Source organism: Heteronotia binoei, chromosome 1 (genome assembly GCF_032191835.1).
Source record: "Heteronotia binoei isolate CCM8104 ecotype False Entrance Well chromosome 1, APGP_CSIRO_Hbin_v1, whole genome shotgun sequence".
In the NCBI taxonomy this organism is placed as follows: Eukaryota; Metazoa; Chordata; class Lepidosauria; order Squamata; family Gekkonidae; genus Heteronotia; species Heteronotia binoei.
In genome coordinates this window covers 190,471,035-190,493,022 of record NC_083223.1, presented here as the reverse complement: position 1 = coordinate 190,493,022, position 21,988 = coordinate 190,471,035, and the positions used below count along the sequence as shown (strand labels likewise).

The 21,988-nt window shown below is 40.5% G+C and overlaps 1 protein-coding gene across 4 annotated transcripts in view; it reads right to left on the bottom strand.

The window, feature by feature from the left end:
- The window catches only part of LCLAT1 (lysocardiolipin acyltransferase 1), a 196,827-nt gene that overhangs the window by 146,557 nt on the left and 28,282 nt on the right, over positions 1–21,988 (bottom strand). The window contains exons 1-2 of one of the 4 annotated variants that reach the window (XM_060245436.1): positions 8,723–8,880; positions 3,513–3,576 (exon numbers count right to left, since the gene is read on the bottom strand). The exons of 1 other annotated variant lie outside the window; for it this stretch is intronic. The gene's annotated coding sequence lies outside the window, so the exon portion shown is untranslated. Of the gene's footprint in view, positions 1–3,512; positions 3,577–8,722; positions 8,881–21,988 lie in introns of those variants that run through there. 2 more of the 4 variants (XM_060245445.1, XM_060245427.1) reach the window with 2 other exon arrangements.

Below are 21,988 nucleotides of genomic sequence, written 5' to 3'. Positions count from 1 at the left end.
TCCTTAGAAAGCTTGAGAGTCATGGAGTAAAAGGACAGGTCCTCTTGTGGATGAAAAACTGGCTGAGTAATAGGAAGCAGAGAGTGAGTATAAATGGGCAGTCTTCGCAATGGAGGACGGTAAGCAGTGGGGTGCCGGAGGGCTCGGTACTGGGTCCCATGCTCTTTAACTTGTTCATAAATGATTTAGAGTTGGGAGTGAGCAGTGAAGTGGCCAAGTTTGCGGATGACACTAAATTGTTCAGGGTGGTGAAAACCAGAGAGGATTGTGAGGCACTCCAAAGGGATCTGTTGAGGTTGGGTGAGTGGGCGTCAATGTGGCAGATGCAGTTCAGTGTGGCCAAGTGCAAAGTAATGCACATTGGGGCCAAGAATCCCAGCTACAAATACAAGTTGATGGGGTGTGAACTGGCAGAGACTGACGAAGAGAGAGATCTTGGGGTCGTGGTGGATAACTCACTGAAAATGTCAAGACAGTGTGCGATTGCAATAAAAAAGGCCAACGCCATGGTGGGAATTTTTAGGAAGGGAATTGAAAACAAATCAGCCAGTATCATAATGCCCCTCTATAAATCAATAGTGCGGTCTCATTTGGAGTACTGTGTGCAGTTCTGGTCGCCGCACCTCAAAAAGGATATTATAGCATTGGAGAAAGTCCAGAAAAGGGCAACTAGAATGATTAAAGGGCTGGAACACTTTCCCTATGAAGAAAGGTTGAAATGCTTGGGACTCTAGCTTGGAGAAACGTCAACTGCGGGGTGACATGATAGAGGTTTACAAGATAATGCATGGGATGGAGAAAGTAGAGAAAGAGGTACTTTTCTCCCTTTCTCACAATACAAGAACTTGTGGGCATTCAATGAAATTGCTGAGCAGACAGGTTAAAACGGATAAAAGGAAGTACTTCTTCACCCAAAGGGTGATTAACATGTGGAATTCACTGCCACACGAGGTGGTGGTGGTCACAAGCATGGCCACCTTCAAGAGGGGTTTAGATAAAAATATGGAGCAGTGGTCCATCAGTGGCTATTAGCCACAGTGTGTGTGTGTGTGTGTGTGTGTGTAAAATTTTTGGCCACTGTGTGACACAGTTGGACTGGATGGGCCATTGGCCTGATCCAACATGGCTTCTCTTATGTTCTTATCCATCTCAGGAAACTGCGTTCTACATTAAACTAAAGTTTTCAAATTGATTTCATGAATAAATTACAATGGCCAAGTCTCAATGATACCAAAGTGCAGATCCAAGTGGCTAGATCAGCCAAGTCAAGATATGGGGTTATCTTCCAAGTGAAACGAAAGTGGAAAAAATCCCCCCCCCCCCCAGTTGCTTCTCCATTAGTAATGCTGGGTACAGTATAATTGCTAGGTTTTTGACCAAGTCAGCATGGCCATCTGACAGCAATGCAGATCCTGTGAATTTAGAGAGGGGGGCGGTATTTGTGAATATCCTACATTGTGCAGGGGGCCTTCCAACTCTATGATTCTATGAACAGCATCAAAACCGGGAAGCATATTGTCTTCCCCAACCATCATTACCTCCATCAGGGTTAGTTGGGTGTCATCAAGATACTGATGGCATCCAATTTCAAAACTAAAAATAGTTTCCCCTAATAGCTTTACAGAGATTGATTAGCATGGGGGAATAAGACTGCAAGTTGTGGAATCCCAAAGGACAAATCCCACACTCATTATAACTGGCCTCCAACAGCAACCCTTTAAGTCTGGTCTATTAGGGACAATTTAAAACCAATCCAAATCCAATATCCTGATATCTTTTTCTGCCTCAAAACATTTCAACAGTATAAAATGGTCTACTGCAGGGGTGTCAGACATGCAGCCTGGGGGCCAAATCAGGCCCCAGGAGGGCTCCTATCAGGCCCTTGTCTGCTTTCTTCTCCCTCTCTCTTGCTTCCTGCATCTCAGCTTGCTTTGAAAGGCTTGCTCAGAAGCTACACAGCAAAACCTTGATTTTCTCCATTGGTTGAAGCTCCTCCCCTCCTGGTCCCCTGAGGTGGGAGGGAAAGAGCCAGAGCTTCCTTTGCCCAGTTCCCTGGATCCCGATATACAAATAAAGCACCTTTAAGACCAACATATGCTAATGTTTTAAGCAGGTTTTATTTTAAGTTTTAAAAAAATCTTTAGTCATGTTTGTCTGTGTCCTTTAAAAAGTTTATATCTCTGCTATCTAATCTTAAATAAGTACACACATGGCCCAGCCCGACACAGCCCAGCCCAGCCAAACAACGTCTCATTAATGTCAGATCCGGCCCTCATAATGGAGTTTGACGCCCCTGGTCTACTGTATCAAGGGCAGCAGGTAAATCCAGTAGGAGCAGCGAAGAGGCATCACCTATGTCTATATTCAGATAGGGATCATCAACTATAGCCATCAGTGCATCTCAACCCCATCACCTGGACTAAAGTGAGGCTAAAAACAGTCCAAAGTAAATGAGTTATCCAAGAAGGCCTGGAGTAGTCCACCACTGCTCTTTCAATCACAATGCCCAGGAAGGGCAGATTAGAGACAGGCTGAGAACTGGCCACAGTTACATACCTACAAAGTGCTGGTTATCACCTTTAAAGCCCAATATGGCCAAGGACCTGCCTACCTGAGGGACCGTCTCTCCCCATATGAGCCCCAGAGAGCACTGAGGTCAGCTGGGAAGAACAAGCTGACCATCCCTGGGCCAAAGGAGGCGAAATCGCAGAACACCCGCGCACGGGCCTTCTCCATCGCAGCTCCATGCCTATGGAACCAGCTTCCGGAAGAGGTGCAGGCCCTGCGGAGTCTCGACCAATTCCGCAGGGCCTGCAAGACCATCCTTTTTAGGTTGGCCTTTGCAGACTGCTGACTATGGATCGCTGAATAATGGATCCGCCAAAATGATTTGGCCTCAGTGATCTCCGCTTCCATGTAAACTGACAGAATAGCGCCAGGAACATCACCGTTACTGTCAAAATATGTTAAATCTGAATCAGAATGGTTTTAAGACAATGTTGATTTTAAAGTTTTTGTATAACTACTGTATTGTATAATTATTCTATGAATGCTGTTAGCTGCCCTGAGCCTGCCTCGGCGGGGAGGGCAGGATATAAATAAAATTTTATTATATTATTAGTATTATCCTTTCCTATAGGGATGGTGTTTTAAAGCAGTGAACAAGTGACCATTTCTGAGTAGCAGATGGAAGGTGCTCTGTAGTCAGTGACTGATTTATGATACATTTCAGTGATTCATTTATATGATCTTCAAATTATTTCAGCAACCAAGAAGGGCACGGATCCAAAGTACAAGTGGCAGCTTTCACAGATCCCAGGATCCTGTCCACATCAATCTCAGTAACTGGGTCAAACTGGGACAATGAACAGACCAGACAATGAGTTAGATAGTTGTCACAATGAAATGCATATTTTTTCTTTTACGTGAATTTGAAGCTTTGATATCCCAGAGTCCTCAACATCCTAGAATCCTGATTCCAAAAGTATAAATAAATATTGTTATTTACTCACCAAGTAATTAAGCTGCCACCAAGCAATCTGAAGTATATTTCCACTTTGAATTGCAAGACATAACCTGCAAATTTAATAAAATGATTAATCCAACCTATTCTTGCCATCACTATATTTACTACAAAAACCTAATACAACCTATAAGCCATCAACTCGGTTACATTAGTTTTTTTTTCCAGCAGTTAACTTTTTTTGTTGTTAGGGAAAACTTTTTTTATATAAGTTAACAACTCTTTTACTAAGGTAGGCACATGTTTGCAAAGTTTCTAAATTAATGTATAAAAGGTTTATTCTAAAGTAATTTTCCACTTGTAAGAAAAGGTCATAGAACAGCAAGGGGAAGAATTAGATTACAACTCACATTAGAGGCTAGAAATTTTGAGAGATACTACTCTACCACAGCACTTGTAATTTCTCATCTATGTTATGGCAGAACTCCAAGTTATTGGTTTATTGCACATTCACATTTTCTGGTTGCCACAGCAAGGCCAAAACATTTTCTGTCTCCAGGTAACAGGTGACAGTAAGTCACTAAATTATTTTGTTTTATTTTTAAAGTTAATTTTAAACATCTGATTAGATGAGGGAACAAATGTTGCCATCTAAATGTTATTCAAACTGATGTATTTTTTTTAAAAAATAGAGATAATTATGCGATGTGTTTGATTTTGTTGTAACCCACCCTGAGCCCACTTCAGTGGGAACGACAGAACAGAAATCATATAAATGAATAAATAAATAATAAATATTGGTTAAAAATAGAAAGTTACTTTCCAAAGCAGATGCATTTTTCATCCCAAATACACAAAAACAACATATGCCAAATTATTTCCAAACCAAAATTCATATGGAATCAAAGCTACACTAAAACATAATGCACAGGTGTTCCTAAATAATTCTAGAGCATTTCTTTACTATAAAATTCAAAAATACATTCAACAAACCAAATGCATCCAATCTAAAAAATCACTATTTCTATTCTCATAAGGGAAAAAAACCTTCCAATAGTTCCCAATACTCACCTGAGGAAGGGAGCTGACGCTTGAAAGTTTATACCTTTAAAATCTGGTTGGTCTCTAAAGTGCGACTACAGTCAAATCTAGCTGTTCTACAGCAAACCGAAATTACTATCCTTTGAAAGCAGTACTTACATATTTCTTCTCACATTTGCCAGATCACTATTTTAATACAGTTCATCTTCTTTCTTAACTGAAAACATTTTGCATATTCCCATTGTTTCACACACACCCCAGACAGATATGCTTTCTAGTTATTTCCACTAGTAGTTTCTCTTCTACTACATATTTAAGTCTTGTTAACTAATAATTCCCAACTTTACTGTATAATTATAGTATTAATTTCAGAAGAAAAATATTTCAAAGGAGATGTTTCCTGTTTTATCATCATCATTTATTGACATTATTATAGATCCAAGTGGGCAGCTGTGTTGGTCTGAAGCAATAGAACAAAGCAGCAGTCAAGTGCACTTTTAAGACCAACTAAGTCAGGGGTGTCAAACATATGGCCCGGAGGGCCAGATCAGGCCCGCAGAGGGCTCCAATCAGGCCCTCCAGCAATTGGTTGTTGTCTGCTTCATTTTCCCTTGCCTGCTTTTTTTGGCTGCCATTTTGTGTTTCTCCCCAGATAAGCCAGAGCAGCAAAGCAGCATTTCCCTCTCCCCCCAAAAAGAGCAGGAGGGAGGAACAGCCTCAGCCAATGAGGGAGACTGGCTCTATTGCTCTGCTGGATGATTACGTTTGACAGGCTCAATCACCCTGCAGAGCTACTGAGGCAAGTCACTTTTCCTTCTAATGAATGGCTGAGGCTCCTCCACGTCCTTGCGCCCTGGGGAAGGAGCCAGAGCTTTCTTTATGCAGTCCCCACCATCAGGTGAGCTACAAAGAGTGCTTTTAAGACTAGCAACATTTTAGTGAAGGTATGAGCTTTCTGCTGAGAGAGAGAGAGCGAGTTTTGTTGGGCTTGTTATAGGTGTAACTGGGTTCCCCTCCTCTTTTTCATTGTACTCATGCCCTCCAGTCTTTTTCAATAGGAAAGCATCTGAACTATTTAGAAGAGAAATATCAGCATTAGCCTGAGAGTGTGTTCCACCCCAGGTTTACCCAGCAAATTTTCCTTTCACATTTTCCTTTGATTGGGGGTCTTGAATTTAGACTTTCCAGATAGTAGGCTGACACTGACCACTGTACATGGCTGTCTCTCTGTTCTTGTAGGGTTTTTTTGGTGGGGGAAGTTGTATTTTTATTTTTAGTTGTAGTCATTTTTCTGGGCAAGATTATAGTTTTGTAGAGAAGCACATAGCTCTCAATCTGTGCCATGGTGCTTTCACATGTTCTTGACAAGTATGTGAAGCAACATCTGTACAAAAGTTCACAATGCCCAGCTGCTTCATGTTCCTCTGGGTCTTTGGCTCAAAGCTCTGACCATGAGATGTCTGTAATGAATGTCAATGAATCAAAAGTAGGTTTGCAACTTACAGATGTGCACACCTGAACAGCACATATTCAAGACTGGTACAGCACAGACATTGTCTGCAGTTTTTGATGCAATAATTCATAGCAAGAGGTGACATTTATCAGAGACTCTAAAACAAAATATTGCAAGCATGCTAATATTTTAAGAATGTTTTATTTTAAGTTTTAAAAAGTCTTTGTGTGTTTGTGCCCTTTATAAAGTTTATATGTCCGCTATCTGGCATTACATTTTATGATACACATGGCCCGACCCGATATGGTCTCATTTATGTCAAATCTGGCCCTCATAACAAATGAGTTCGACACCCCTGAACTAAGTTTTATTGCTTTCGTGTGCTCTAAGCAGACTTCATCAGACAAAACTGGAATGGCAAGCAGTCCTAAATATAGAGAAAGTGGACTGTGTTAGTATGTAGAGTCATGGAAATGTTTTTAGCAGATTAAAAGAATCACAAATTGGGGTCTGTGTTTGTTAGTGTTGTCAACTGGGCGGAAACAACAATGGAGGGTGATAAAAAGCAGATTGATGTTATAGGTATAAAGTGCGATAAATAAGAGTTTGTTGTTAGTTCTGGGTTTAAATAGAGGGCGTTAGTTTTTCAAGAGGTTTAAACATCATTCTAGTTTGCCATAAGAATAAAAGAATACATTAAAATATAGCGGAAGATGGGTTAGTATATGTAATAAGATAAACAGCCAATATCCCTACGTCAATACAAAACCCCCCAATAGTCTGATACACTGTTCGAAAAGAAAAATACATTCTAGTTTGCCATTAGAAAAAAAAGGGTACATTAAAATATAGTGGAAGATGGCTTAGTATATGTAATGAGATAAACAGCCAATATCCCTATTTTGAGTATGTCAGTACAAAAAAACCATTATTCTGATAACTCTGTTCTAAAATAGAAATACATTGGAATACTGTGGATGTATAGCTATATTTAGTGAGAGTTGGTTCAGCATATGTAATGAGATCAAAAACCAATATCCCTGACCAGTCCTGGGGAGGTGTTTGTTCCAAGTTTCATAATAATTTGTAATTCAGCAATTTCTCTCTCCATTCTGTTCTTGAAGCTCCTTTGCAGTAAAACAACTACTTTGAGGTCACCCATTGAATGCTCAGGAAGGTTAAAGCGTTCTCCCACAGGTTTCTCAGTTCTGTAATTCCTGATGTCAGATTTGTGTCCATTTATCCTTTGGTGCAAGGTTTGTCCTGTTTACCCTGTGTAAAGAACTGGAGGGCATTGTTGGCACTTAATGGCATATGTAATGTTGGAAGATGAACAAGTGAATGAGCCTGAGATGGTGTAGTTAATGTTGCTAGGTCCAGTGACTGTGTTATCTGGGTGTATGTGGTAGCAAAGCTGGCACTTGGGTTTATTGCAAGCTCTGGTACCGGTGTTCATGCTCAGATGAGATGTTGTATTGTTGTGGGTGAGGAGTTGTTTGAGATTAGGGGGCTGTCTGTGTGCAAGAAAAGGTTTTCCCCCTCCCCCAGTACTTTTGAAAGAGAGATGTCACTGTCCAATAGAGGTTGTAAGTTGTTGATGACATGTTGAACTGTTTTCAGTTGAGAGTGGTGTTCTGTTATTGTCTCTTTTGGGTCTGTCTTGTAACAGGTTTTCTCTGGGTATCATTCTGGCTTTGTTAACCTGTTTCCTGACTTCATTGGGCGGGTACTTTAGTTCCAAAAAGGTCTGTTGTAGATCCCTCAGGTAAGAATTCCTGTCAGTAGGATTGGAGCAAATGCAGTTGTAGTGTAGAGTCTGGCTGTACACAATGGATCGTTTGGGATGGTAGCTGGAGGCATGCAGGTATGTTTGTTGGTTAGTAGGTTTCTAGTATAAAGGACTCTCTACGCGTCCATCGTGGATTTTTTATAGTGGTGTCCAGAAAATGTTTTTCTTGCATAGACTGGTTCATTGTTAGGTTGATGGTAGGGTGAAAGTCATTGAATGCTTGGTGGAATGCATCCAGGGCTTCTTTATTATGTGTCCAGATAGTACCATGTGCTTTCTTTACCACAATGATTCTATCAAATTAGATAATCATCACCTTGAACTTTATCTCTACTTATTTGATTCTACTACTTTTTATATTTTTAATCTAACAATTAACTGCTTCACTATTCTTGGTATCTCAAAATATATACATTATACATGATGTGATTTTCCTGAATGGAATGCATAAGGGCTTTAATTAACCAGTGAATATGGACAGCAATATATTGGAAGAGCTTCCTGTGACTTCTACAGAATTACCTACTAAGTGGGTTCCCCAATTTATTTAACCCTTCTTAAAGTGTGACAGAATTTCTATAAGTTCCTTGGAAATAAAACTGAAGACTATTTGATACATATTCCAGTAGTTATTTTAATAATACTGTTCACCCAGAAGTGATTTTATACTACAGTCTTCTTATTCCCAATGGTACAGCTGACCTCATTACTAAGCTGGGAACTTGGTGTGTTTTTCAACATTTTTAAAATTTATATCCTGCTTTTCCCCCTTGATTAGAGATTCAAAGCAGCTTTTCACCCTCTGCTTAATCTCCACAACAACCACCCTGTGAATTAGGTTAGGCTGAAAGATTGTGACAGGACCACGGTCACCTGGCAGGGCTTCCCTGGGTGAATGAGGGATATGAACGCAGTCTATTCACTACACTGCAAACACTGATCTTTACTGAAAACTACAATGTAATATATTTATTACCTGGTTAAAAATATGAGGTTTGACTGCTTCTATAACTGCAGATGTCTACAGAGCAGCACAATAGTTTCTGACCTCACACTTCATGGTGCATTCCAAACTGCATGATCAGAATCACATATTCAGCTTTGCTGACCTTCAATCAAATGTAGTAATGTAGCCTGTCAAACAGAAAGAATTTTTCTCATGAGTGGCCTGATCCAACATGTGAAACTATGCAATTGGCAGAGCGTAGTTTATTGCATTACTACAATGTCATAAGTGAAATGCTTCACTTAAATAGCAACCAGTCAATAAAATTAATTATTCCTTCTGAACAACTTTCAATTCTATTCAGATAAATACTTAAGCATTTCCCATCTCAACAGTTTCACTGAACAAAAATATTGCACAATATACTCTATTACAGGGGTGGCCAACGGTAGCTCTCCAGATGTTTTTTGCCTACAACTCCCATCAGCCGCAGCCATCAGCCATGGAGAGCTACCGTTGGCCACCCCTGCTCTATTAGAAAAGTGGAAAGCAGAACAGAAAGAACGACCCAGTTCACTTTCATTGTAGAGTAATACTCTTCAGACCATCTTACTAACCTGTAGGTGGCCTGCTTTAAATGTCCTTCCTCTTAAAAAAAAAAAAAAAAGGATTTTTAACCTGGCAAATATGTTTGCAGAATAAAGTATAAGCCAATCATTTTATTTTAAAAGATTAATATTCAATATTAAAATAAGGTCATAAAGGTGCCACTGGACTCATACTTTGTTCTATTTTCTTGTTTATTTTTTTATATCCCGCCCTCCCCACGGAGCAGACTCAGGGTAGCTTACAAATCGCATGATATCATAATGGATAAAAGAAATAGTCAGATTTAAAATTCATAGTTAAAAAAGTTCAACCAAAAAAAATGAGGCTGCTGACACACCAGTAAAAATTTTTTAATAGCATGACACCATATGGGCAAAAAAGACCTCCCATAATTTCTACATCAAACTGAAAGTCCCTTCAAACATTTTAAACATTTGGCTGGGTGTTAAGTCAGTGCTAAGAGTGAATACCATGAAGTGTCAAGCGGATATATAATTTGGAAATGTGTAGTGGACATCCACTGCAAATCAATAATCAACTGGGATTCCTCAATGGGTATCCACTCTGCCACAATGCATGTTCACAAACATGTTTGTCCAATCCCTATTTTATAGTGTGAAGACATCAAGTACTCATGATGCAGTACAACTTGAATCTGCCTTCAGACAGTGTATTGGCACATCTATTTAGGCTTGGATACGGCCAACCACCATCAGACACAGATTTCTGCTATATTCCCCAGTATTCATACAACAGTTTGAGAAATTTAAAATAAATATTTCAAAAACATTGTAATTTGTAATGCGTGTTATGTGCCATCAAATCGCTTCCAACTTAATGTCAACCCTGTGTGTTAGTGACCTCCAAAAATTCCTATCATTTTGCTCAGGTCTTGCAAACTGAATGCCATGGCCTCTTTTATTGAGTCAATCTATCTCATAGCAGGTCTTTCTCTTTTCCTAAAGTCTTCAACTTTTCCTAGTATTATTGCCTTTTCCAGTGAATCTTGTCTTCTCATGATGTGACCAAAGTATGATAGCCCCACTTTAATCATTCTAAGGAGAATTCAGGCTTGATTTTATCTAGACCCACTTATCTGTCTTTTGGTATGCTTGGAGCACATGAAAGCTTACATTTTGAATAAAACTTTATTGGTCTTAAAGGTGCACTTGACTCCTATTTTGTTCTACTGTATTCCTTTGATATTATTAGACCAATAAATCCATATTGACCAGATCCTCATAAGGTACTTAGAATTATTGTGAAAGGAGGTGCCAGAACAAACAGCTGCTCCAAGAAAATGATACTTATTATTAGCTGTACTTCTGTTCCCATAACTCTGTACCATCTGTACTTGAACAGCCCAGGGATGAAGAACTGATCGGCCACAGCTCGATGCCTTTTTCACCAAAACTACTCCAGTTTAAGTTCATTACAAACTGCCTACTTTGCCCCTTTCCAGACATTTTACTGTTCACCTTAATTTTTAAAACTTTTTAAAAACTTTTCTATAGTCTTATGACTCCTCATTTTAATAGAATTCTGACCACTCGATTTCAACAATTGAATGAATTTTTAAAAAGCAAAAAAGACTAGATTTTGGAGTCCTGGTGGGATAGGCAAAGTTATGAACAATTCAACTAGAATATTCATAGGACCGAGGAAGGGAGGGACTTAATCAATTTAATTAATTAAACAGGATTGAGGGCAGGATTTAATTAACTAATGGAACTAAGCTGTTTACCTAAATTTAGACCATTTAATTGCTACTTAATAGATTAGTTAGCTGATTAACTGAGTTAAATTAATTTGGGGGAGTTGAATCAATTAGATTTAGATTAAGGGAGGGTTTCTTTGATTCAGAAATTTTTGTATTAATTGGCTATTAAAGGCCATAATTAGTAGCTGGGATCAATTTACTTGTAGAAATTAATTATGTAATTAGTGGGCTCGGTACTAGCTATAAGAAACTGTAAAGTGATATTGTGGTTGGGCACAGGCTAGGCAGACCAGTGCAATCTGATAGCATCATGAGAGGGAGGCCATGATTGGGTCAGGGATCCCAGTCATCTGGGGGCAAGGGAGATATGGTGGTGGGACTAGGTCTCAGAGATTTGGAACTCAGAGGTCAGAGATATGGGAATGCTCGGACCTCTTCCCACCTACGTCCCATCCCAAGACATGTTGGTTGTGGGGCTAGGATAACCTCGGCTCCAACATTGGTATTGATTAATGCCAGGTCTATTAATAATAAGACATATACTCTACAAGATTACTTCGTATAGCAACAGACCTGGCTTGTGTGACTGAGACCTGGGTTCAGGAAGGCAAGACTGTCGCCCTGAACCAGCTTACCCCACCCCAGGTTCTCAGTCCTCCACCAATCTTGAACAACTGGGCGGGGGAGTGCAATGCTCATTCATTAATCTTTTTCTTTCAGGGCATTCTCTGCCCCAAACATCACTGGCATTGAATGTGCCGGCTTAGCATGGGAAGCTGAGGATAATTTGGCTATCTGGTTGGTGTACCAGCTGCCGAAAGCACCCCCAGAGAGCCTGCCTGCCCTGCTGCATGTGGTATCAACCTGGGCATTAGACTTCATCGACCTGGGCACTGGTTGCTGATCCTGGAGGATTTCACTGTCCACATTGATGATGTGGCGTCCTTGCAGGTGCAGGACCTGGTGTCATCCATGGAGACACTAGGACTCAGCCAGTTTATTTCAGCTCCCACCCACCAGACCGGCCATACAGTAGATTTGATTTTTGTGGCCGAGATAACACCGGATCTGATTGCTGTTGATACAGTTCCATGGTCAGATCACTATGCCCTGAAAGTCCGATTGGACTTGAAGCCCTCCTCCTGTTTAGGCGGCAAGCAGATTTATGCTTGCCTGAGGAGCCAACTGGACCCAGAGTGGCTTCGGGAGAACTTGTGGGATCCGATGCCCCCCTGGCGGATCATTGGATGAGTTAGTGGAGGATCGGTATTCCCGGCTCTCTACACCATCGACAATATCACCCCCCCCCCGGCACCCTCTTTGCTGCCATACCAAAGCGGCTCCATGGTATACCCTGAAGCTGCAGAGGATGATGCGGCAGCTTAGACGGCTAGAGCAAGTGTGACAGAGATCTTATGATGAGGAGTCTAGAACTTCTTATAGAACATTTATGAAAGTCTATGCGAAGGCAATGAAGTCCATTAAGAAAGATTTCTATGCGGCCTCCATTGCATCTGCGAAATTGCGCCCGGCTCAATTGTTTAGAACAATTCGATTGTTGACCACAGTGCTGATAGGCTACCAAAAAGTTAGGGAATCGGACATCGGCTGGGAGGCTTTAGCAACTTATTTTGCAAAGCCAAAGTGATTTCACAACTTCTGTATGGCATCCCAATCTGGATTGGATCTTATGAAGGTGCTATCGAACGTGTCCAATCCAAATTCTTGCGTAAAAGTCTGGGCATGCCAAAGTGTGTCCCATATGCAGTAATCTGCTTAGAAACTGGCATGTCTTTAATGGTTACTAGTGCATGGCTCATGACACTTAAAAAAACAAACAAAAAAAACCACTGAAAATTTTGACCTCTCCAAAATAAATTTAAACTATCAGGTTTGATAGAGTAAGGCTTGCCCTTTTCAATAAGCCTAATTTCGCCATCCTCAGAGCCTCCTAGGCTCAAATATTAATTTTTAAAGTTTTTATTTCTTCAAAAATGGCGGTCACGACTTTCTGCTTCCCTTTAAAAAAAAATTTCCTTCAAAAGGCTTCTAAAATAATGATCAACGATAATGTCCAATAGTATTTACCTTATAATTGTCACCTCTGTCAGCTTCACCAATTTTTAATGTCCCAAACACTTTAAAAACTTGTTTAAATTTTGGCCTCCTAGCAATGGCCGCCGATGTTTTTCTATGATATTATAGTCCTAGAGTAGGCTAGCTGCTTCAATGATTTCCCTTTTCCATCCAACACTTCCTGCTTTTCTTGCCACCAAATCCCGTTTTCACTGGTAAAAATATCTTGCGATGTTTGACGTATTTCCTGTGTTGACTATGAGAGCTGCAAATCTGTGACGATGGGGCTTTTTCACCAAAACCACAAGTAGACAAAACAATAAATTCCTTTCCACTTTTTAGCACCGTCCTTTAAATTTACAAAGTTCAAATTTCGCCCCTTCTCCCCTTCTTCCAAGCTTTCCGAATCTCTATTTCCCACCTTCTGATTTTATTTTGTTTAACTTTAAATAGTCCCGGAATGAAGATAGTCATCAGTACCTTTTTCTGCAGTTATCCAGATCCAACTCCGGTCATGTATAGCTTTAGATGTTTAGCAGTCTCAAAGAAGGTTAGGATCCTGTCGATCTTATGTCAAATAAATGACTCTGGAAACTTCTGCAGATGATGAATATGCAACTCGTCTCTGGAGACCCCTCAAAGGAGTCCCCCCGGGTCTCCCTCTTAGCAAAGGTAAATCTCCTCAGAGTTTCCTGTGCATATCTTGGACTGATCTCTGACTGAGAAAAGTAGGCAGTAGGTATTAAATTGCCCTCCACTACCCCGAACAGAAGCCCCAGCCCGCTCCCCTTCTGAGAAGCAATTCAGCTCGGCATTTTCCAACCCCGAAAGACCCCACTAGTGCATGGCTCATGACCTTCAAATTCTGGCTACGCTTACACTACAACTCTGAACCGGGGAGCTATATCTCTCAAATGCTCTCTGAATTTAATTTGTCAAATTGACAGCACAAATTGAGAGAAAAATAAAAGCAATGCGTTTATCCCTAGAACTATTGTCCATGCTGTCCTTCACCACCACAGTCCAACAAATTAAAAACAGGTTGCTAGATATTGAGCGTCAAGACCTATACAGTCTGGCTAAGAAAACTTGTTCCCCACTGAGTTTTGAGATCTCTCTTAGTACTGGGAAAATGGCCTCATATCTATCCGTCTTGCAGGTGCCACAGCAGCGTAGAGCTTTTTCCCTTGCCAGATGCAACGCCATGCCCTCTGCCATTCTTTATGGCAGATTTAACAAGACAGCCTACGCAATCAGATACTGTCTCTGTAAGCAAAAATGTGTGGAGTCAGTTACTCATAGTCTTCTTTATTGTAATTTGTATACAGATCTTCGTCACAAGTATTTACATCCTCTTAGTTAGCATGGTTGATTGTTCTGATGCACTTAAGATCTATAATCTTTTGAACGATACTTCATCTAGTGTCACTGAGAAAGTGGCTAAGTTTCTTTATTCTGTTTTAAAGGCACGCCAGAGGATCTCATAGAAATAGTTTATGTTTATGCTTTTCCTGATGTATATGTATGCAATCGTTCCATTTTATCTTTTTTTTTTAAACCAATTTGCTCTGATATATACATCTATATATTTTATGCCAATAAAGGCTAACTAAAAAAACCCAAAACTTTTTTCGCAGATAAGGTCCTGACTATCCGCCAAAATCTTCCAGCCACAGTTGAGACAGTACAGGAACTGGAAGCCTGTTGTCCATCTTCAGGCCCCATGTTGGACCACTTCACCTACCTCAGTCTGCGAATTATCTTCATACCACTGACACTACCTTATTTCTAATGGTTCTAATTGTCTAATTTTTTATTGTTGGATTTTAACTGTCCTATTGTAATCCGCCCTGAGCCCAGTTTGACAGCTTAATATGTACAGTGCTGGTTTCTTCATACCATATCCAACTAAAAAGAAAGATCCAATATTAATGTGGCATTAAAATTCTAACTGTCTCACATTACTCTGCCAGATCTGTGGCAAAGAAAGTAGGCGAGCCAGAACTGAAGGCAGTTGAAGTTATATTTTTATAGTAAGGCTTATCTTGTATTTGAAACATTCTAGAAGTATTGTACAGTAGCCTTTAAAGGAATTACTTTAAAGATAACTAAAAACAAATGTTAACAAACAAGTCTGAACTGATGTGATTAGTATATGCTTTCTTAATGTGGGGTTTGGGTAAGGCTTTGTCCCAAAGGGGTTAAAAGATGTTTAAGTTCTTCATTTCATTTCTTAGCATAATCTACTTTTACTAATTAGACATTTTCTTAATAGAAGTGTTCATCCAGGAAGCTGTCAACATCTTTCATTTCATGAAAATTATATTTGTGACATCACTTGTTCCACATTTAACAGCAAGACCATTTATTTAATTTTGAGAATCTGGAGCATATAATGTATAGAAAAAACAATGACCTCAGTTCAAAGGCACTTGCCCACTCTGGGAAACAGAGTTCAAACCTAACCAGGGACTTTAGAGGTCTGTTACTTTTTATTTACATTTAAATTAACTTGGCATAATGGAAAGAAGTCATCACATAGTTACAGTCACTTATACATTTACTGGAAGAAGATCACAAAACTATTTTTAAAAAAATATTTCCTTGAATTAGATTTTGATGTTTTTTAATACCCATGAGAGTTAATTTTACAGAATGAGGTAAGATTCTGAACCATCAACTTTCTTCCACATTATGATCATATTCCTGTATGCTCTCCACATAAACTCCCTCTAACATACAAACTTGGACACTGGAAGGAAAGTTTTTAACAGCCTACAATACCATTTTAAAAAATATTTAATGTCAGAGAGCGTTCAAACATGTGATCCCCTTTGCATTCTAACACATTCTGAGCCTGTATAGACAGTTACAAGAATGGATGCTCAGCTTCTCAAACAGGAAGACAAAGAGCAGGTTCAGAATCAAATAAAACTGCCAGTGAGGTAAAATTGCAATTCAAAGCATCAATACTAAACATGATGGGTTGATCAAATAAACACACACAAATTAATCCACTAATTTTAATATCTACATATTAACATACTTTGAAATATTGCTTCTCATTTTTTACAAACACAAACATAACAGATTATTATGCAAACAGCAGTGCCAATGAAAGATAAACCTGACTCTCACTCAAGCCCCACAGCAGATGCCAGAAGACTCATTAAGGCAAGTAGGTTGGGGGAAACTACAAATAATGACTTGCTAGTGAACAAATCAACTTTTGCAGACCCCTGAATACAAACCTCAGCAGTTTTATCTCAAGAAGAGATAAAGAGCATAGAAGTGACTTCACGCTATGCATCTGCTCATACATGAAGAGCCATGAACAACCAGAAACTTGTGTCAGCAACCAAGTCTGAACTCTGTCATTAGCTGGGATCTCAAGGACATATCCATTCCAATACAAACTAACAAAATAGGTTTGGATGATACCAAACATTTGATCAACTGGGAAGCCACAAAAATCACTCACGGAAGAATGCATATACTGAAGTTTAATTTGGCAGTCACAGAAATCAGGCTAGCGTAGCAGCAAATATTTTATGGTTGAAAAAAAGTGTTACACTGAAATAGACCTCCCCTTGGTGTTTTAATCAGAATCACATGACGCTTAAGAAACAGAAACCTGATTAAGTAACTTTCTTCTCATGTATAAACCGCCCTGAGCCCATTTTTGGGAGGAGTAGGATAGAAAGCTAAATAAACCAACCAACCAAATAATATCCAATTAGCAATTCAGTCCAGTCAAAATCTTCTATAGGCAATGCTGCAGAATCATATGCATTTTGAAGACCTCTTGTATGCCTGAATAATACCACAGCTGCTCTAAAAGGAAATGCAGAATTTAAAAATCAATAATTCTGATTTACTTGTCTGTCAATATTTTACAAAAAAAATCTGAAAGAGTGCCAAAGCAAACAAGGGGCAAAAATCAATTCTCATAGCATCCATTACTTATTAGATAAAGTTTTCATTAATTACATGCATACCATGGTGAGACACAAACCCACTAGGGTCACAAAAGCCTGGAAACTTTTCACTCTTTAAAAATCTACAAATATGCGAAGAGCCCTGTGTTTCTTTTAGACTTGTTTATTTAGCTATCAAGTATAAGTCTTGTTTTAATGGATTAAAATGCTATTTTTAAGAGTTTAAAAATCCTTTCTACTTGAGAGGGCTAGCACTAACCTTCCATTTACCCTCCCCTATAGCAAACTGGAAGGAATATTAGACTCCATTTTGGAAATCAAAGATATTCAAAAAAGGATCCTACTAGGTACAACAAGATAGTATTGTAAACCATTTGCCTTTCCCATCCAGAATGAACATTTGGACCACTGGAGAATTTCCATGAACAGACCACCAAAATAGTACAACACTACATGACACAATAGAAGAATGATGATATTGGATTTATATACCGCCCTCTACTCCGAATTTCAGAGTCTGAGTGGTCACAATCTCCTTTATCTTCCTCCCCCACAACAGACACCCTGTGAGGTGGGTGGGGATGAGAGGGATCCTTTCAAGGACAACCTCTGCCAGAGCTATGGCTGACCCAAGGCCATTCCAGCAGCTGTAAGTTGGAGGAGTGGGGAATCAAACCCAGTTCTCCCAGTTAAGAGTCCGCTCACTTAACCACTACACCAAACTGGCTCTCTGGTTCAACTTTCACTGAGGATACACATTCAACACTGTTTTGTCCTACAGGTCAAAACAATTCACTTTGAACACCCTCATTTGAGCCAGGAAGAGAATGTGCTCTGAACATAGCATTTCTTTTTAACCTCTAAAGATTGGGAGATCACAGTAAAAGGGAAATTCAACAGAGGTGTTCTGTTGGGTTTTTTTAACTGTTTCCAGAGTGTTTTAGAGGCCATTCATTCCAAGAGTTGCTATTAAGTCAGAAACAACTTGATGACACATAACATACAAAGATAGTTAAAGAGGCAAATACTGAAATGAGTCAAAAAGTTTAACATATATGAGAAGGTAAATAGACTTTAGAAAAAAACTTCCTGCCATTAGGAGAAATATAGCAACATGACAAACCTGACGAGGAGCTTCCTATGGTATTCTGAAGAAAGTCTAGAAAGATACTGGTCTGAGACAGATACTCTACATCCAGTCTAAACTCCCCCGATTTACCTCCAGAACAGCCAGTTCTCAGAAGTCATTAGAGCAGGATTATCCAGCCAGGCATGGATACCAGTATCAGCTGAATTTAGAGAAGATAACTGTATGCAGCCAATTCAGAACTGAGAAAAGCTTAGGGGGTGGGGGGGAGGATGGCACAGAATTTTCTGCAGGGGTATTATGTTTTGACATGAAAAGCCCAAGTTCAGATCCTTTGCTCACTCATGAAGCTCTATGAATGACCTTGGGCAAGCACTCTCTGAACTGCAGAAGTTACAGTACAGATAGGATTAGGAAGGTTCTAGAGCTTAACACTTATGCCATCATCTTTCCTGAAGAAAGCAACTTCAGAAACATAGTGAACTTTAGGAAATAGTTGAGGCAGGAATATTTTACTTTCTTGTTAAATTTGGTAAATATGAGAAAAGGAGCCAGATGAGGACATTACTATGAACCAAGAAAATTATTTGGCAGCCATCAAGAAAGTAAATGCTACTACCAATTGTTTGCAAGACCTTCCTGGAACAGTGCTTTATCATTGGTTTTTAGAAAATACGGATCTGACCTTTAGTGTCTTAGAAACCCAACTATTTACTTGCATTACTGTCTTGCTGAAAATTGTGTTGTAGTTTGCTTTGTTTGTTCTACTGACTCTGTAAATAGCTATTTCTGTAATTTTATGAAAACAATAATTATTGTTTTTCTATTGAAACTTGATGTGTGTACTTTCCTTTGCTTACTGTTTACAAACTGTTTTAGCTACACATCACCTTCAAAGCTTTAGCCTGAAGGGTACAAGTGTTTTAACTAAAAACCTCCCTTTAAAATGTTATTTATGTTTTGATCAGCTTCTGGACTCCCAATCACCATCTAGCCAAAGCTGTACTAAAATGCCAAATTCTGATTTTTGTGATTGTTGTCATGACTTTCAGCTTCCATTTCATCAGTATAATTCTACTGGGCCCTGTGACTGTGCCACCACCAGAAGTGGTGAGGGTGGAAAGAATGTTCGCATAGAATTGAGCTGAATTTTGCAGTTTTCATAGAAAAATGAATTGCTAGAATGTGACATTCCCTTAAAAGGCAAACTAGAACCCACACATAACTAGTCTATCAATGCTTAACTGTAAATAAATAGGTGTGGCCTATGAATAAAACAGAAGCTAACAAACTAAGAGCCACTGGTCAACTATGAGCTAAGCTAAGGACATTGAGCACGGTCTTACGGAAGTCAAACTCTCTGTTATTGCTCACCATATTTATTGATTTATTGATTGCAATTATATCCCGCCATCCCCTAGCAGGCTCAGAGCGGCTAATAACAATAAACAAACATAGTATTAAGAACAAGATACAGTAAAATAATTAAAACAATTTAACAGTTCAAAGCAATTTAAAAATATAGCATGAGTTCAAATTCAGTCACTAGGATCCAAATGGCAGGTTTTAGTTCCTGTTGAGCACTGTATCTGATGATGTTATAAAATAATTCTTTGGCACTCTGAATTTGTACAGGGGTGATCCCGGTGTCAATGCTGCAGGGTGGTGAGACGGTGGTCGCCTCCCCGTTATTTATTAAATGCTAGTTTAAATAATTCTGTCTTGCAGGCCCTGCAGAATTGTTTCAAATTCCACAGGCCCCTGATATTTTCAGGGAGGGCATTCCATATGGCAGGAGCTGTCACTGAGAAAGCTCTTACTCGAGTGGTGGACAGCCATGCTTCTTTTGGCCCGAGGATCGTAAGAAGATTTTGTGTACTTGATCGAAGTGCTCTCTAAGGCTCATATGGGGAAAGGCGGTCCTGGAGGTAGACAGGTCCCAGGTAGGCTTCCCAACCCTCCCGCCCTGGCGGGGGACCCCAGGATTTCCACCCTCTTCCCCTGCTCCCCAAAAAAATGGAAGTGGGGGGAGGGGGGAAACGGCGCCAAGGAGCGCGGCGAGCCGCCCCATCTCGGAGCGGGCGGCCGCTGCACTGCTGTCACCTCTTCTCCGCTCACTGTAAATGTTCCTCCTTCTTGACTCGCTCGGCGTCCTCCTGCTGCTGGCGGCATCGGGGGCTGCCGGGGAGGATGCTGGGGGTGAACAGCATCAACAGCGGGGGTTGGGGGGCTGCCTGCGCTCGTGCTCCTCGTCGGTGCGGGGCGCGGAGACCTTCTGCTACGGCTGGCCGCAGCGCTCACGCACCCTCAAGCCCGTCCTCTACACCGACCATGTGGTCAGCCGCCTCCAGCAGCACAGCTGCCGCCCCTCCAAGCCCCAGCAACCCCGGTGGGTGAGCGCCCTGCCCTGCCCCGCCACGGCACGGGAGGGAGGCTGGGGGGATGGAGCTGCCGAGGCCCGGTGGGTTGCCCTTGCTGCCCTCCCTTCTCTGCTGCCTTCGCGGCTTCCCCGGGATGGGGCGGGCAGCTTCTGCGGCCCCACACCCTCCTCGGAGGCCCAGTTGCCCAGCGGTGTTTCCTGCAGAAACTGCCGGAAGAGCAGGGCCGCCTCTTCTCGGCTTCATTTTAGCTGCTCCTCCGAGATGGGCTCAGGCTGAGCCCATCTCGGAGGAGCAGCTACGGTGAGCGGAGAAGAGGCAGCGGCGGCAGCCGTTCCCCCCCTCCCCCTAGCTCTACCCCAGTGTCTCCTGGCTCCACCCCCCAAAGTCTCCTGGCTCCACCCCCAAAGTCCCCAGATATTTCTGAAATTGGATTTGGCAACCCTAGTCCCAGGCCATATATGAAGGTGGTAATGGTTTAACTTAGTGTTTATTATTAAAATACCTGTAAAATACCTCAAATGACTAAAGAAAGCATCATATAAATACTGAACATTATTCTCATTGCTTCCTCCAGTTGCTGTTACTGCTACAGCTGCCATATATATTTGGCAGTTTAGGAGAGTAGCATTATCTCAGCATTCTGTGCTGGATGAGAGTAGGCCTTTAATAAAAAGATTGGGAATGACTGAGAAGATAGGAAGGGGGATGACAAGAAATAAACTTGCAGTTTTCAACATCAAAGCTTAAGAAGCATTCTTAATGCCACAGACTGAGGTGAACAGTCAGCAGTCATGGTTAGAAGCTTTCCAGAAAACTAAGAGGGTAGAGATTTCATTTCTTAAGAAAGGCTGTTCCACACTTAGGGAACTGCTATAGAAAGAGACCAGTATCGAGGGCCATCCATACTGCTTGAAAGAATGGAAAGATTGCTGGCCAGGACAGGCAAGTCCTTTAGATAAGAGGGCTCTGGGTCATGAAGAGCCATAAAGGTAATCAACCAGCATAATGAACTGAACCTGGAAATAATCTAGAAACCAGTGAAATTGCTTCAAAATTGATGTTCTATGTTCAAATCTTATCTGCTCAAGTAAGAAGACAGAAAACAACAACTGTGTAAAGCAGACAAGCAGCTGGAATTTGCACCATTTGAAGTTTCCAGAACATTTTCAAGGGCAATCCCACAAGAATCATGTTACAATAATCTGGCAATATAATTAAGGTTTTCAATACATTGTTCTTTTTATGTCAAATCTCAAAATATTGCAACATTTGGTAATTTCTTGACACATAGAAGGCATAATTTTTAAACTAGCCTATTGAACTGCCAACAGCAAGCAGATTAATGGATGCATAGATCAAACACTACTGCTGTAATTCTGTGAAAAGCTTTTTATTTCAAGTGTACAGTTATTCTATTCCAAGTAGCTCCCTAAGTCTCCAATTTAAAAATAACTTTAGATGACAATTTTCTTTAATGTGCTTCAC